We start from the raw sequence: 19134 nt of genomic DNA, 5'->3' as shown, positions 1-19134 counted from the left end.
TGTGCATCTTGAGGGTACATCTTGAGGGTACATCTTGAGTGTGCATCTTGAGGGTACATCTTGAGGGTACATCTTGAGGGTACATCTTGAGTGTGCATCTTGAGGGTACATCTTGAGGGTACATCTTGAGTGTGCATCTTGAGGGTACATCTTGAGTGTGCATCTTGAGGGTACATCTTGAGTGTGCATCTTGAGGGTACATCTTGAGGGTACATCTTGAGGGTACATCTTGAGTGTGCATCTTGAGGGTACATCTTGAGGGTACATCTTGAGGGTACATCTTGAGGGTACATCTTGAGGGTACATCTTGAGTGTGCATCATGAGGGTACATCTTGAGGGTACATCTTGAGTGTGCATCTTGAGGGTACATCTTGAGGGTACATCTTGAGGGTACATCTTGAGTGTGCATCTTGAGAGTACATCTTGAGTGTGCATCTTGAGGGTACATCTTGAGTGTGCATCTTGAGGGTACATCTTGAGTGTGCATCTTGAGGGTACATCTTGAGGGTACATCTTGAGGGTACATCTTGAGTGTGCATCTTGAGGGTACATCTTGAGGGTACATCTTGAGGGTACATCTTGAGGGTACATCTTGAGGGTACATCTTGAGGGTACATCTTGAGGGTACATCTTGTGTGCATCTTGAGTGTGCATCTTGAGGGTACATCTTGAGGGTACATCTTGAGGGTACATCTTGAGTGTGCATCTTGAGTGTGCATCTTGAGGGTACATCTTGAGGGTACATCTTGAGGGTACATCTTGAGTGTGCATCTTGAGGGTACATCTTGAGGGTACATCTTGAGGGTACATCTTGAGGGTGCATCTTGAGGGTGCATCTTGAGGGTACATCTTGAGGGTACATCTTGAGGGTACATCTTGAGGGTACATCTTGAGGGTGCATCTTGAGGGTACATCTTGAGTGTGCATCTTGAGGGTACATCTTGAGTGTGCATCTTGAGGGTACATCTTGAGTGTGCATCTTGAGGGTACATCTTGAGTGTGCATCTTGAGGGTGCATCTTGAGGGTACATCTTGAGTGTGCATCTTGAGGGTACATCTTGAGTGTGCATCTTGAGGGTACATCTTGAGTGTGCATCTTGAGTGTGCATCTTGAGGGTACATCTTGAGTGTGCATCTTGAGGGTACATCTTGAGTGTGCATCTTGAGGGTACATCTTGAGTGTGCATCTTGAGTGTGCATCTTGAGGGTACATCTTGAGTGTGCATCTTGAGGGTACATCTTGAGTGTGCATCTTGAGTGTGCATCTTGAGTGTGCATCTTGAGGGTACATCTTGAGTGTGCATCTTGAGTGTGCATCTTGAGTGTGCATCTTGAGTGTGCATCTTGAGGGTACATCTTGAGTGTGCATCTTGAGTGTGCATCTTGAGGGTACATCTTGAGTGTGCTAATCTGCATATGTTTCTCAAAAAGGTGTCGATATAAATATTCTGTTTCTCGTAAGATCTACAGTTCCTTACCCTTTTGAGTGTGTTAAACTACTGGTGCAGATATTAGACGTCAAAGCATTGTGTTAAAGCTCCTGGGTCTCCTGAAGGTGTTTGGCTCCAGCTCCTGAACCTCCTGGGAGGGTTAAGCTATTAGCTTCTGTTGACGGAGTGTAGCTGGTAGCTTCGCTGCCTCTTGTGGGTGATGGTACAAGAGCTGTGCCTCTTACATCCATTGAGAGAGGTAGTACAAAATACAAATAATTTCTTTTCTACAGTATACAGGTAACGTAGTTTACATGTAATAAAATATTGTCAGGCAAAAAAGAAAGCCCCGATCATGCTGTGCATTTCGGGTAGACAGTGATGGGATACCAGGGATACATCCCTGGGATCGTGCGCTCGACCAGTCACATCATTTTTCTCATGTGGTTGGTGTTATCGCTGTGTTTTTCTCAACTTTCTGTGACTAACAGACGTAGGAAAGGGAGAGAGGAGAAATAGATTATAAGCAAAGAAACAGGTATAATAAAGTTTGTCAGTAAAAGAGGAAATGTGAAGACAAGAATGGAGAGAGACAGTGAGTTAAAGTATAAAAACGCAGACACTAAACAGTTTGGATACTAGCAATTCGCTAATTATACATTATTGTATGGCCAAGTATGATTCATTGGCAGCGTTGCTGGCAACTCTGGCATTAGGATGGGTTAATTATACGTCAGGCAGCAGCATTACACTTAGCTAAGGTCCGCCACTCATGTGAGCCTCAGTACGCTCCTGACCACCGTGGGAGTAGGGTGGGGGAGGGTGTAAAAGTAAAGGATTTGTAGGACAGGAAGGTAAACCACAGAGAAAGTAATGATAATTAATTGTTCTGGGAACAGTAATAATATAATATAGGAAAGCCTTTTGTTTTGAAAGAGATAATGCCAGATTATTATAACCTGACTTGACTGTTATGTAAGAGTTGACATGTATAAATCGTGAACTACAGAGGGAACATGTCACAAACATGTTAACTACCGTGTCATGGCCAAGTACACTGCCTCCGATGTCAGTGTTTTAAGGCTAGAAAACGACTGCACCAACATGTGAAGGTCTTCTGATCCAAGGGATTGGCCTTGTCCTCCCTCTTAAAAAAATACATTGCCTTCCATTCCCCAGACACCATACGCACCCTAAGGGTTTAAACGTTTGTAATTATAATGCACTAGAGCTACCCTTAAAAGGCTAAAATTTCATTCAAGGTATATGCGGGACGTTAATTAAGAGCACCATATAACGAACCCCTGACAGGTGAGGTTCACCACTGAGCCACCCATACGGTGAGGTTTGAGCGGATTTGCCTGAGAGCGCAGCCTATTATTTTTCTACCCTACACTTAGGGCTTAATTAGCGGTAAAATTTTCCTTATTTCCCTTTTCGTCGTGGCTTATCACGAATGATTCGGAACAGATTAAAAGGATAATGAATAAAAAGGCACAATACCGTGAGTGGAACAGTAGACGGATAACCCGCAGTTTCCTAGTGCGGGATATTGTGTGAGAGGATTATATTTTTATCACAGTGGAAGAATCTTGCTTCTCGGAACACGCATATAAATTGCTGTTTATAGGCCTATTTTGTATATAGTTTGGATTGCGATACGTGGACTTGGGCCCTTCTTGCTACTGCCACCACCACTGATGATGTTCTTGATATTGCCATTGTTGTTACCACTGCTGTTGGTACCACCACTACTGCTGTTACCACCGATGTTGGTACCACCACTACTGTTGTTACCACTGATGTTGGTACCACCACTACTGTTGTTACCACTGATGTTGGTACCACCACTACTGTTGTTACCACTGATGTTGGTACCACCACTACTGTTGTTACCGCCATTGTTTTTACCACCACCACTGTTGTTACCAACACCACTGTTGTTACCAACATCACTCTTGTTACCACCACCACTGTTGTTTACACCGCTACTTTTATAACCACCACCACCACTGTTGTTTACACCGCCACTGTTGTAACCACCACACTGTTGCTACCACTCCTGTTGTTATTACTTGTTACCACAACAGTTACCACTATTGTTACCACCACCACTGTTGTTGCCGACGCCACTGTTTCCTTCACTGCTATTTTCTTCGCCACTTGCTTCTTTCGCCACTGTTGTTTCCTTCCCACTGTTGTTTCCTTCGTCACTGTTGTTTCTTTCGTCACTGTTGTTATCACCACTGTTGTTACCACCGCTGTTGTTACCACCGCTGCTGTTGCCACCGTCACTGTTACCACCACCACTGTTGTTACCACTGTTTCCACCGCCACTGTTGCTACCACAGCCACTATTGTTACCACAGCCACTGTTGTTACTGCAGCCACTGTTGCTACAGCTATTGTTAACACTGTTTACACCGTCTCTGTTGTTACCACTACCACTGTTGTTTCCACTGTTGTTACCATCACCACTGTTACCAGCGCCACTGTTACCACCGCTGCTGTTACCACCGCTGTTACCACCACCGCTGTTGTTACCACAGCCTCTGTTCTTACCGTCGCCACTGTTGTTTCTTTCACCACTGTCGTTTCCTTAGCCACTGTTTTTTCCTTTGCCACTGTTGTTTCCTTCGTCAATGTTGTTTCCTTCTCCACTGCTGTTTCTTTTGCTACTGTTTCCATCACCACTGTTTTTACCATTGCCACTGTTGTTATCACCTCTGTCATGAATCTATAACATTTGTCATGGAACTACAACATTTGTTATGGAACTATAACCTCTGTCATGGAACTATAACCTCTGTCATGGAACTATAACCTCTGTCATGGAACTATAACCTCTGTCATGGAACTATAACCTCTGTCATGGAACTATAACCTCTGTCATGGAACTATAACCTCTGTCATGGAACTATAACCTCTGTCATGGAACTATAACCTCTGTCATGGAACTATAACCTCTGGCATGGAACTATAACCTCTGGCATGGAACTATAACCTCTGGCATGGAACTATAACCTCTGTCATGGAACTATAACCTCTGTCATGGAACTATAACCTCTTGTCATGGAACTATAACCTCTTGTCATGGAACTATAACCTCTTGTCATGGAACTATAACCTCTTGTCATGGAACTATAACCTCTTGTCATGGAACTATAACCTCTTGTCATGGAACTATAACCTCTGTCATGGAACTATAACCTCTTGTCATGGAACTATAACCTCTGTCATGGAACTATAACCTCTGGCATGGAACTATAACCTCTGTCATGGAACTATAACCTCTTGTCATGGAACTATAACCTCTGTCATGGAACTATAACCTCTGTCATGGAACTATAACCTCTTGTCATGGAACTATAACCTCTGTCATGGAACTACAACCTCTGTCATGGAACTATAACCTCTGTCATGGAACTACAACCTCTGTCATGGAACTACAACCTCTGTCATGGAACTACAACCTCTGTCATGGAACCATAGCCTCTGTCCTGAAACTATAACCTGTCATGGACCTATAACCTGTCAAGGAGCTATAACTTCTGTCATGGAAGTATAATTGTGATAGTTGTAAGTGGTGGCACCATCGTCGTGGTAATCACCAGTGATGGTACCATAGTCGTGGTAATCACCAGTGATGGCACCATAGTCGTGGTAATCACCAGTGATGGTACCATAGTCGTGGTAATCACCAGTGATGGTACCATCGTCGTGGTAATCACCAGTGATGGTACCATAGTCGTGGTAATCACCAGTGATGGTACCATAGTCGTGGTAATCACCAGTGATGGTACCATCGTCGTGGTAATCACCAGTGATGGTACCATAGTCGTGGTAATCACCAGTGATGGTACCATAGTCGTGGTAATCACCAGTGATGGTACCATAGTCGTGGTAATCACCAGTGATGGTACCATAGTCGTGGTAATCACCAGTGATGGTACCATAGTCGTGGTAATCACCAGTGATGGTACCATAGTCGTGGTACAACGGTAAAAACATTACGTAATAAGAGGAGAGACTGTATATACCGCCGTAGCATAATTAGTAAAGAAAATATACGATAGAATAAAAGTTAATTGATGTTCTATATAGCAAGAAGAGAACGTAGTGAGAGCGGTAAACATGACCAGAGCTACACGTCAACATGAACGTGTGATGGGTAAACATGACCAGAGCTACACGTCAACATGAACGTGTGATGGGTAAACATGACCAGAGCTACACGTCAACATGAACGTGTGATGGGTAAACATGACCAGAGCTACACGTCAACATGAACGTGTGATGGGTAAACATGACCAGAGCTACACGTCAACATGAACGTGTGATGGGTAAACATGACCAGAGCTACACGTCAACATGAACGTGTGATGGGTAAACATGACCAGAGCTACACGTCAACATGAACGTGTGATGGGTAAACATGACCAGAGCTACACGTCAACATGAACGTGTGATGGGTAAACATGACCAGAGCTACACGTCAACATGAACGTGTGATGGGTAAACATGACCAGAGCTACACGTCAACATGAACGTGTGATGGGTAAACATGACCAGAGCTACACGTCAACATGAACGTGTGATGGGTAAACATGACCAGAGCTACACGTCAACATGAACGTGTGATGGGTAAACATGACCAGAGCTACACGTCAACATGAACGTGTGATGGGTAAACATGACCAGAGCTACACGTCAACATGAACGTGTGATGGGTAAACATGACCAGAGCTACACGTCAACATGAACGTGTGATGGGTAAACATGACCAGAGCTACACGTCAACATGAACGTGTGATGGGTAAACATGACCAGAGCTACACGTCAACATGAACGTGTGATGGGTAAACATGACCAGAGCTACACGTCAACATGAACGTGTGATGGGTAAACATGACCAGAGCTACACGTCAACATGAACGTGTGATGGGTAAACATGACCAGAGCTACACGTCAACATGAACGTGTGATGGGTAAACATGACCAGAGCTACACGTCAACATGAACGTGTGATGGGTAAACATGACCAGAGCTACACGTCAACATGAACGTGTGATGGGTAAACATGACCAGAGCTACACGTCAACATGAACGTGTGATGGGTAAACATGACCAGAGCTACACGTCAACATGAACGTGTGATGGGTAAACATGACCAGAGCTACACGTCAACATGAACGTGTGATGGGTAAACATGACTAGAGCTACACGTCAACATGAACGTGAGAGCGGTAAACATGACCAGAACTTCACGTCAACATGAACGTGTGATGGGTAAACATGACCAGAACTACACGTCAACATGAACGTGTGATGGGTAAACATGACCAGAGCTACACGTCAACATGAACGTGTGATGGGTAAACATGACCAGAGCTACACGTCTACATGAACGTGTAATGGGTAAACATGACGAGAGCTACACGTCAACATGAACGTATGATGGGTAAACATGACCAGAGCTACACGTCAACATGAACGTGTGATGGGGAACCATGACCAGAGCTACACGTCAACATGAACGTGTGATGGGTAAACATGACAAGAACTACACGTCATCTTGAACGTGTGATGGGTAAACATGACCAGAACTACACGTCATCTTGAACGTGTGATGGGTAAACATGACCAGAACTACACGTCATCTTGAACGTGTGACTGGTAAACATGACCAGAACTACACGTCATCTTGAACGTGTGATGGGTAAAAATGACCAGAGCTACACGTCAACATGAACGTGCTAAGAGTAAAAATGATGAGCGGAGTTACTCACAATGAACGTATGATGAGTAAACATGAGTAGAGCTACTCGTAATATACTTAGGATGAATAATAAACGTGCAAGCATGAACAGAACGATTCATACTGAACGTGCAAACATGAACAGAACGACTCGTCATAATGAACGTGCAAACATGAACAGAACGACTCGTCATAATGAACGTGCAAACATGAACAGAACGACTCATAATGAACGTGCAAACATGAACAGAACAACTCATAATGAACGTGCAAACATGAACAGAACGACTCATAATGAACGTGCAAACATGAACAGAACAACTCATAATGAACGTGCAAACATGAACAGAACAACTCATAATGAACGTGCAAACATGAGCAGAACATCTCATCATGAACGTGCTAAACACTCAAACCGGCTTTCCTTGACTATTTTCCTTTATGCTAACCATCGCTTGATTCACAGACTTGAACTTGTCCTCCAGTTCCTTGGATCGAACCTAATTGCCTCCCATATTCCCAAGCGCTGTTTGGCCCCTGTTTCTTTCGTGCTTTCCTTTAAGTATACAACAACAGTAATAATAATAATAATAATAATAGGCACCAAAGTTACTCCACTAAGTGTACTTAATATGGTACAGAATTAGAGCCTGTGTTTTCATTACCATTCTCCAATGAGACAGGATTTAAGAGCACATTAAACAGGTGTGTTGTTGTTAGGTAAGACACATATGCAACAGTTAGACAACTTTATTCCGAAACGTTTCGCCTACACAGTAGGCTTCCTCAGTCGAATACAGAAAGTAGGCAGGAACAGTAGAGATGTGAAGACGATGTAATCAGTCCATCACCCTTAAAGTCGTAGAATTTGAGGTTGTCAGTCCCTCGGCCTGGAGAAGTTCAGTTCCATAGTCAGGAACTATGGAACTGAACTTCTCCAGGCCGAGGGACTGACAACCTCAAATTCTACGACTTTAAGGGTGATGGACTGATTACATCGTCTTCACATCTCTACTGTTCCTGCCTACTTTCTGTATTCGACTGAGGAAGCCTACTGTGTAGGCGAAACGTTTCGGAATAAAGTTGTCTAACTGTTGCATATGTGTCTTACCTAACAACCTGTCGGTATTGTATACCATTTTGATGTTCAGGTGTGTTGTTACTGTGTACCAATGAGAGGATTTAAGAGCACATTAAACAAGTGTTTTGTCATTATGTACCAGTGAGACAGGATTTAAGAGCACATTAAACAAGTATGTTGTCGTTACTATGTACCAATGAGACAGGATTTAAGAGCACATTAAACAAGCATGTTGTCGTTACTATGTACCAGTGAGACAGGATTTAAGAGCACATAAACAAGTATGTTGTCGTTACTATGAACCAATGAGACTGGATTTAAGAGCACATTAAACAAGTGTTTTGTCGTTAGTATGTACCAACGAGTCATATAATTTAAGAGCACATCATATAGGTATGTTAATTAATGTATGCTAAGACGAGAATTACACAGTTTTGTGATAAGCTATTAAAATACTGAGGCAGGGAGGGTGGTGAGGTGAAGTCAACCTCAACCGCCCTGTACTCTGCCTCTCACAAACACTTAAATCACGATAAAACCGTCAGGAAATGGAATTTAGCGAATATTTTTACTCTGAGGCGGAGCTACACACGTCCATTTGTCATATTTTAAGCTCGGGTTTACAAGTCGCTGATCTGAATTCTTAGGACAAAATAATTAGCGTTCTTGAGGAGCATGAATCTTTGGAAGATGTACTGCTGGGTTAACGAAAGCCCTCACGCTGGCTTAAATCATAATAAAACTGACGAATGCGGAAATTTTGCAAATAATGGATCTTAGCCGGAACTTTGAGAGTTGGTTTGTCATATTCGGTATGTTTAGCCTTCTGGTGAGTTTAATTCTTCGCGTTATGGAGAGCTTGTGCGTCCCAGCTTACGAACGATGCCCAGGCTGAAGGGTAAGGAACTTTCTCCTGTGTTGTAGTGAATGTTGAGCTGGTCTAGAGTAGGTGTTGTTAGTGAATGTCGAGCAGGTTTAGAGCAGGTGTTGTTAGTGAACGTTGACCTGGTCTAGTGGAGGAGGTGTAGTAAATGTTGAACTGGTCTAGAGCAGGTGTTGTAGTGAATGTTGACCTTTTTGGAGGCGATGTAGTAAATGCTGAGCTGGTGTAGAGTAGGTGTTGTTGGTGAATGTTGAGCTGGTCTAGAGCAGGTATTGTTAGTGAATGTTGAGCCAGTCTAGATTAGTTGCTGTTTAGTTAATGTTGAGCTGGTCTAGAACAGGTGTTGTTTAGTTAATGTTAAGCTGTTCTAGGACAGGTGTTGTCTTAGTGAATGTTGACCTGGTCTAGAGCAGGTGTTAATGAATGTTGAGCTGGTCTAGAGCAGGTGTTGTTAACTGATATTGAGCTGGTCTAAAGCAGGTGTTTTAGTTAATGTTGAGCTGGTCTTGAGCAGTTGTCTTAGTGAATGCTGACCTGGTCTAGAGCAGGTGTTGTAGCGAATGTTGACGTGGTCTAGAGCAGGTGTTATAGTTAATGTTACCTTGTATGCACGAGAGTTATAGCGAAAGTTGACTTGATTGTTTCTCAGCTGGATGGGTGTTATATTTGGACCAGTCTTCCAGTTGTCAGCCAGTTGATCCACCACCCATCTGCTACTACAATCTCCACTTGCTTTGACTCCCGGCCCAACGTCTACCTCCTAGATACCCTCCGCAAGTGACACCTTTCGCTCCAGCATATCTCAGTCCGATACCGGTCGCCTTGGAACTGTGTACTCCAACACCGACTCGCTACCCACTCGTTCCGACACTCTTCCTCCGATTGAACACTCTTCTTAAGCACCCACCCGACTGTATGAGATAGACCCGACCTCCCAGTCCGACACTAAGCCAACCTCCCCATCCCGACACAAGTTGAGCATGGAGTCAGTCCATGTTAGCGGTCCCGCCAAGAGATGGGTCTGTGCTGAGGTAGTATGTGGCGACTATAGCTCGCTAGTAATTAAGGATTTATGTAGCCGCTAGCCTGTTCCTCGCTGAATAATTTGCTTTAATTTGAATAAATATTTGCGGCGCGGCGCCCTGGTGTAGTGACCGCCGGCCTGGCTCAAGTGTATCTAAATGCCTTAAATAGCTTTTTATTGTTACTGAAGTGTATCAGTTGATATGACTCGTGCCTTGTGTTTATCTGTCTCCGAAGAACAAAACGTCACAATACCGTGACTGGAGCAATACACAAATAACCCGCACTACTCCACCTACTTACTACTAACATTACCACCACTACTACTACTACTACTACTACTACTACTACTGCTACTTCCCCTACCAGTAATACCTTTTCCACTACTTCTACACTTCTTTCTTTCTTACTCCCGTTCTTGTCCTATTTTCCTATATATACAGGTTCCCTCACCTTCGTATATTAGTGGAACTTGTAAATTGCCCAAGTTGTACCGAAATGTCGTCTTAAGCTTCTCTCTCCTATGTGCGGGTTATTTGTGTGTCTCTCTCTCATTCAGCTTGATTAACAGACGGTTTGTCCTCCTATTGGCATGGTTGTGTTTCTCTCCTAGCTGGTTGGGTAGTAGCTGACTTTCTGCCTGCATGTCTGATGGCATGTCTTTCTGTAAATATTTAACGAGTTGAAGGTGTCCTCTTAGAATACAGAGTTCTGTGAGAGTTGATTACCAATTGCTGCTATTGCTTCTTCGTTTTTAATGGAAGTGTGAAGTTGGCTCTTTGTTTCCTGGATTCTAATGTGTGTCTCTCACATCCATGCATGGTGTTTGCTTCTCCAGCCCTGCCATATCACTCTTCCACTTCTCACACTCCTCTCTCTGCGGTGGTAGTTCAGCTTCCATGTGTGTTTTTTATGTTACAAAGTATGTCAGAGAGTTTATTCTGTTAATACTGGCCTGAAGTATGTTATATGTTGGAATCACATCTCCACTTTATCCTTTTAGTGAAGTGAGAATCAGTTCCTTAAATCTTCGAACATGGTCCATATGTTAGGTTAGGTAAGGTTCGTCAGGAAACAGGACAAATATTTCCTGACGCGGGTATTAATCAGATGATGACCCACCTTTGGAGCTTTTGGTCATTTGACCGAGGCCTTCCGCTGGCTTACCGGTCCACTCATTTAAAAATTATGGTCATGTAGAACCATTTTTGTAGTCATTCGGTCCATATGTTCTCCAGCTCCAAGACTACTCAAGATGCAAACCTCTGAACACTTTCGAGTTTCTGTATATGCGCTATATAGGAATGGTAGCACAAGCGTCTTTGACTTTTGCGGGTGCTTACTGAGGTAGCCTATCTGACTCATTGTAACTGGCATTCTCGACCTTACCTGGAGTCCACATCATAGTGCCACACAGGCCCTACTTGTTTGGCGGTCAAGACATACGACCGCATGGTCTTCATGTTTAAAGATTTTGTAGGATACTATGAACGTAAAGGATAAGAAATTGTCTGACTGACAAAACTCTGTAAACAACCCTTGTTCCTCCTCCACCACACCAGAGATATTTTTTATAACAAAATTAGATGCATCAGCTGTGTGCTGCTTCCCTATCCTGTATGACAGTACACATCACAGACATGATATATGAGACTATTACTGATGTCATGAAAATATTTCTGACCAGGAAAATTTGAAGAGGAAGACAGGAGGAGGGCAGTGATAATTCACAGTCTCCCCGAAACACAAGTTAAAGTGAAACGAAAGAAGTGGTAATAAAGAAATGAAAAGAACAGTCGACGTAAGAGGTGGGCCAAAGGTGAAGGGAAAGGTGATTTTTTTTTACCGGGTCGGGAGACAGCGCTGCAGCCCGACGCAACCAGTCAAAATAATCACAGCAACACACATGTCTCTAGAAAGAACACAATGATAGCGAGAGAGATCGAAGGGTCACAGATGCACAAATGTCCTGGATCTGGATCACACTGTCGAGGACAGAGAACAAGATTTATTTTCACGAGACAGTTTCATGCTAAAGTGACCTAGGACACAGAAAGAAGGAAGGAACGGAGGGGTACCCAACCTACAACAGTACACTTCCACAAACTACACTCTAGTGTATCTCTTATTAAGAAGAGGCGAGGGTACAGAGTAGACTGTAGGTATCTTGTTGTTACCAGCACTCACTCGAGCCAGGCCTTCCCCAGTTCACAGTTAACTCACCACGACTAATAACCAGCCTTGGCTTTCCTCTTCTTCCTTTCTTCTCATGGTTATACTCATCTTCTCCCACCTACAATAGACTTTTTCTCCCATGCTCCTAACTCTCTTATTTTTGCAACTCATTCTCGCACAATTAATAATTTTATAGATTTGAATATTTCCAGATTCTGATCAGCCAGCTTGTTGCAAAAAAATAACACAGTCTTTCTTTCATTTTGGTTATTTGTGTCTTAATATACGTGTTTATAAGTTTCCATAAACTAACCTAGCGAAATTAAAACAGCGTAAAGCGTAACAGTAAGCGTAAAGACTTGGTCTTGAATGTACCGGAAGATGCTTTAAAAGCATAAAAAATGTGAACAAAAAGAATAACTCTTGTCAGAGAGAAGAAAGAAAGAAAGAAACAACAGTTTGTACAAGAATGGGATCCATTAAGGTGACAAATCAAGTTTTCCAGTGACCTACTGACAAAAATATCTTCTTAGAGGACAAATATCAGTTACTTGGCAGTGGGAAATCTGGGAGAACAAAGATGAGAATTGAGTAAAAGACAAACACGAATCATTCAAGTTCTTGATTAGCCTGGCTGTGATGCATGCGCTAGACTGCGGGCGGCTGGCACCAATAGCTTGGCCGGTTACACAAGCAAAAGACAGGCCTGATCTGGGACCGGGCCGCGGAGGCGATGACCCCCGAAATCGACTACAGGTAACCTACAAGTAACTCACTTCATACTATAAACAGTAACACTATGGGCTATTAATTAACATAAGAGAAAGATGAGACTTTGATACACTAATACTGATGTGATAAATGGTTAAAAAACCGACAAGTTGAAGATTGAGACACTTATGCAACATATGGGAATCTTTATTGAAGAAACGTTTCGCCACACAGTGGCTTCATCAGTCTAATACAAAGCAGAGAGGTGTAAGGAGAGGAGGAGTTTGAGGTAATCAGTCCCTCAGACTGGAGTCGATGTGTTCAATCCATCAGTCTTGTAGAAAGTACAGCACTGGGCCGTACTGTAGTCAGTATATAAGCCACTTAGACTAGTGGATGGTACCACTATGACCCCGCCGCCTCCTGCTTCGCCTCACCGACTACAGTATATAAGCCACTTCAACGGCCCAATGCTGTACTTTCTACAAGATTGATGGACTGAACACATCGACTCCAGGCTGAGGGACTGATTACCTCAAACTACTCCTCTCCTTACACCTTTCTGCTTTGTACTGGGCTAATGAAACCACTGTGTGGCGAAACGTTTCTTCAACAAAGTTTCCCATATGTTGCATAAGTGTCTCAATCTTCAACTACTGCTGATGTAATTACGCACAAGGGATAGCAAAATCAGATATCAGAGACGGTACCAAGTCATAACCATCAAACAAAAGAAACGAAGACGTTATCTGCTGCACAGCTGTACTAAGTACAAAGAAAAGAACAAGAAACAGAGAAATAACATTGACAAGAGTCAACAGTAGACAATCCCTATGTGAACCCATATTGTCTAAAATCATAATGTATGATCCCTTGTAATATTTCCAACAAATTAATTAAAAATAATTTCAATAATGTATCATAATTTTATAATTAGATGACTCAGCAGAGTTACCTTTTACGTATTTAAGTAGAGGAGCTATATCACCCTTAAGCAAATTAGGAATATATCATTAATTATAGAGGTAGTGATAATGCTTAACAGAAGCTCTTCTTCAGGATTAGAAAGAGAACAGCAGAGACATTGTAGCCATTATAGAAGAAGAAACAAAAAGAGCCCAGAAGATCAAAACAAAGCTACCGATCACGAGAGACTTAACGGCGAGGAAGTAAGATTGAGAGAAATGGGATTTGCATGAGAACCTGACTGGTAAAGGACCAGACTGACAAGGAGGTGCTGGAGGTTTTCATGTACTTGTATGTTAGGAAAACGTGAAGGAAAGTAAGAAATGTGGCTATGAGCATTAGATATTAGGAGACAGAATAATCTGTATTGGGAGAAGTTGATGTGTTTATGACTGGTAGTATGGTGGTGTGTTTATGACTGGTAGTATGGTGATGTGTTTATGACTGGTAGTATGGTGATGTGTTTATGACTGGTAGTATGGTGATGTGTTTATGACTGGTAGTATGGTGGTGTGTTTATGACTGGTAGTATGGTGATGTGTTTATGACTGGTAGTAAGGTGATGTGTTTATGACTGGTAGTATGGTGATGTGTTTATGACTGGTAGTATGGTGATGTGTTTATGACTGGTAGTATGGTGGTGTGTTTATGACTGGTAGTATGGTGGTGTGTTTATGACTGGTAGTATGGTGATGTGTTTATGACTGGTAGTATGGTGATGTGTTTATGACTGGTAGTAAGGTGGTGTGTTTATGACTGGTAGTAAGGTGGTGTGTTTATGCCTGGTAGTATGGTGATGTGTTTATGACTGGTAGTAAGGTGATGTGTTTATGACTGGTAGTAAGGTGATGTGTTTATGACTGGTAGTATGGTGATGTGTTTATGACTGGTAGTATGGTGGTGTGTTTATGACTGGTAGTAAGGTGATGTGTTTATGACTGGTAGTATGGTGATGTGTTTATGACTGGTAGTATGGTGATGTGTTTATGACTGGTAGTATGGTGATGTGTTTATGACTGGTAGTATGGTGATGTGTTTATGACTGGTAGTAAGGTGATGTGTTTATGACTAGTAGTATGGTGATGTGTTTATGACTGGTAGTATGGTGATGTGTTTATGACTGGTAGTATGGTGATGTGTTTATGACTGGTAGTAAGGTGATGTGTTTATGACTGGTAGTATGGTGATGTGTTTATGACTGGTAGTATGGTGATGTGTTTATGACTGGTAGTATGGTGATGTGTTTATGACTGGTAGTATGGTGATGTGTTTATGACTGGTAGTAAGGTGATGTGTTTATGACTGGTAGTATGGTGATGTGTTTATGACTGGTAGTATGGTGATGTGTTTATGACTGGTAGTATGGTGATGTGTTTATGACTAGTAGTATGGTGATGTGTTTATGACTGGTAGTATGGTGATGTGTTTATGACTGGTAGTATGGTGATGTGTTTATGACTGGTAGTAAGGTGATGTGTTTATGACTGGTAGTAAGGTGGTGTGTTTATGACTGGTAGTATGGTGATGTGTTTATGACTGGTAGTATGGTGATGTGTTTATGACTGGTAGTAAGGTGATGTGTTTATGACTGGTAGTAAGGTGATGTGTTTATGACTGGTAGTATGGTGATGTGTTTATGACTGGTAGTAAGGTGATGTGTTTATGACTGGTAGTAAGGTGGTGTGTTTATGACTGGTAGTAAGGTGGTGTGTTTATGACTGGTAGTAAGGTGATGTGTTTATGACTGGTAGTAAGGTGATGTGTTTATGACTGGTAGTATGGTGATGTGTTTATGACTGGTAGTAAGGTGATGTGTTTATGACTGGTAGTAAGGTGGTGTGTTTATGACTGGTAGTAGGGTGATGTGTTTATGACTGGTAGTAAGGTGATGTGTTTATGACTGGTAGTATGGTGATGTGTTTATGACTGGTAGTAAGGTGATGTGTTTATGACTGGTAGTAAGGTGGTGTGTTTATGACTGGTAGTATGGTGATGTGTTTATGACTGGTAGTAAGGTGGTGTGTTTATGACTGGTAGTAAGGTGGTGTTTATGACTGGTAGTAAGGTGGTGTGTTTATGACTGGTGGAAATGAAACTGGAAAAGAGCTCGGAATAAAGATTAAGAAAGCTTGAACTACTGGAGAGATGACTATGTGTGCATACGAGAATTTCTGAATGGAGTCCAAAGAGCGGGGACACTAGAAGAAAAAACAGAGCACCTTGCTTGTAAACACCGAGAGATGGAAGAGATGAGAGACTCACGTTCCAGCCACAGGTGCAGACAGACAACTAGTAGCATCTGGGAATGAGAGAACTACAGAAAGGAGAGAAAACGTAATAAATTAAACAAAGAATTTTAAACGAATATGGAAAAGAGAAGTAATGCCAAGTGACAACATTAGAAAAAAGTTTAGCCATAGTCAAGTTTCTTAATAACGACAAAACACAAAAGAAGACAGTATAGGACAGATTGAAACTAAATATGAAGAGGAGAACTGACAAGTAGTGACAGGAAGGTCTGTGGGGAAGTAAACAAGATTTTCAGAAAGGTATTCACCAAGGAAACAGTGGTGGTGGCAGAGAGTAGCAGAGACTGAACATCATTACAACAGAAAATAAAGCGAAGGTGCCGAGCGAGTTGACGCATCAAAAACAATGGGACTTGACAATGAGAGAGAGACAGAGAGAGAGAGAGAAAGAAAGAGAGCAGATTCATTGTGGGAACCGCTCGCAAAAAATCAACAAAAGAAAAATAAGTGAGACAGGGAACATTGTAGAAAGCCGGAAAATGGGAACTGTCATTCCAATATTCAAAAAAGGGGATCGAAAAGAATAATTTGTTTACAAACTGGTATCTGTGGTGTACATTTTATCAAAGATTATGAAAAAGATAATAAAGAGTGGTGAAAGACCTGGAAATGTCTTGAACACGAACCAGCACGGGTTTAGGGGAGAGTAAATTCTGTCTCAGTCCTTCTGACAATCCATGACAGAGTAGCAATATTATAGCAGGAAGGAGAGGGATATAGGAACTTCACATGTCTGAAATGTAAGAGGACCCTCTGCAATGTTCCCACAAGATATTATTCTTGTATATCATCAGTTAATTTACGATAGCTTCCTGGGAATCTGTTGATAAGCAAATCAATACGCAGGAAATTAAATTCGATTGGTTCCTAGTTCCAAAGAACTCGCATACATAAGAGATACGAGTCTCATCGCTCACCTTTTATACTGACTGTACCTTTGTGGCGTGTGCACTGTAGCTTCCGTCACACCTGATGGAATGACCTTTTTCTCTGATAACTCGTAAATGGCTCTTACCTGCTGGGGAACTGCTCATGCCATTTAGAGGTGGATTGATTTCACCAGGTGAATAACCTTATCGGTCCTTGACCAAGGATCACCAGGTTTTAGAGCTCACTCTTCCTGAGTCCAGCTTTATTTTTGTGTCAGCCTCTTATTCTCATTCTCCTTTCTTTCCTCTCTCTCTCTCCCTTCCTCTCCCAACCTTTCCTTCCACCCTTCCCCTTCCACCCATTTCCCTCTCACCCGTACCCCGCCCTTCACCCGTACCTCCTCACCTGATCCCCCTCACCCGTACCTCCTCACCTGATCCCCCTCACCCGTACCTCCTAACCTGATCCCCCTCACCCGTACCTCCTCACCTGATCCCGCTCACCCGTACCTCCTCACCTGATCCCCCTACACCCGTACCTCCTCACCTGATCCCCCTCACCCGTACCTCCTCACCTGATCCCCCTCACCCGTACCTCCTCACATGATCCCCCCTCACCCGTACCTCCTCACCTGATCCCGCTCACCCGTACCTCCTCACCTGATCCCCCTCACGCGTACCTCCTCACCTGATCCCCCCTCACCCGTACCTACTCACCTGATCCCCCCTCACCCGTACCTCCTCACCTGATCCCCCCTCGCCCGAACCTCCTCACCTGATTCCTCTCACCCGTACCTCCTCACCTGATTCCTCTCACCCGTACCTCCTCACCTGATCCCCCCTAACCCATACCTTCTCACCTGATCCCCCCTAACCCGTACCTTCTCATCTGATCCCCCCTCACCCGTACCGCCTCACCTGATCCCCCCTCACCCGTACCTTCTCACCTGATCCCCCCTCACCTGTACCTTCTCACCTGATCCGCCCTCATCCGTACCTCCTCACCTGATCCCCCCCTCACCCGTACCTTCTCACCTGATCCCCCCTCACCCGTACCTCCTCACCTGATCCCCCCTCACCCGTACCCCCCTCACCTGTACCTTCTCACCTGATCCCCCCTCACGCGTACCTCCTCACCTGATCCCCCCTCACCCGTACCTCCTCACCTGATCCCCCCTCACCCGTACCTGATCCCCCCTGTACCTAATCCCCCCTCACCCGTACCTGATCCCCCTCACCCGTACCTGATCTCACCTGATCCCCCCTCACCCGTACCTTCTCACCTGATCCCCCCTCACCCGTACCTCCTCACCTGATCCCCCCCTCACGAGTACCTCCTCACCTGATCCCCCCTCACCCGTACCCCCCTCACCTGTACCTTCTCAACTGATCCCCCCTCACCCGTACCTCCTCACCTGATCCCCCCTCGCCCGTACCTTCTCACCTGATCCCCCCTCACCCGTACCTCCTCACCTGATCCCCCCTCACCCGTACCTAATCCTCCCTCACCCGTACCTGATCCCCCGTCACCCGTACCTGATCCCCCTCACCCGTACCTTCTCACCTGATCCCCCCTCACCTGTACCTTCTCACCTGATCCCCCCTCACCCGTACCTGATCCCCCTCACCCCCTTCTCACCTGATACCCCCTCACCTGATCCCCCTCACCCGTACCTTCTCAACTGATCCCCCCTCACCCGTACCTTCTCAACTCATCCCCCCTCACCCGTACCTTCTCACCTGATCCCCCTCACCCGTACCTCCTCACCTGATCCCCCTCACCCGTACCTCCTCACCTGATCCCCCTCACCCGTACCTCCTGACCTGATCCCCCTCACCCGTACCTCCTGACCTGATCCCCCTCACCCGTACCTCCTCACCTGATCCCCCTCACCCGTACCTCCTCACCTGATCCCCCTCACCCGTAC

This window comes from Cherax quadricarinatus, chromosome 30 (genome assembly GCF_038502225.1).
Source record: "Cherax quadricarinatus isolate ZL_2023a chromosome 30, ASM3850222v1, whole genome shotgun sequence".
NCBI classification, from domain to species: Eukaryota; Metazoa; Arthropoda; class Malacostraca; order Decapoda; family Parastacidae; genus Cherax; species Cherax quadricarinatus.
The sequence above is the reverse complement of the archived record's forward strand: the minus strand, read 5'-3'. Positions refer to the sequence as shown.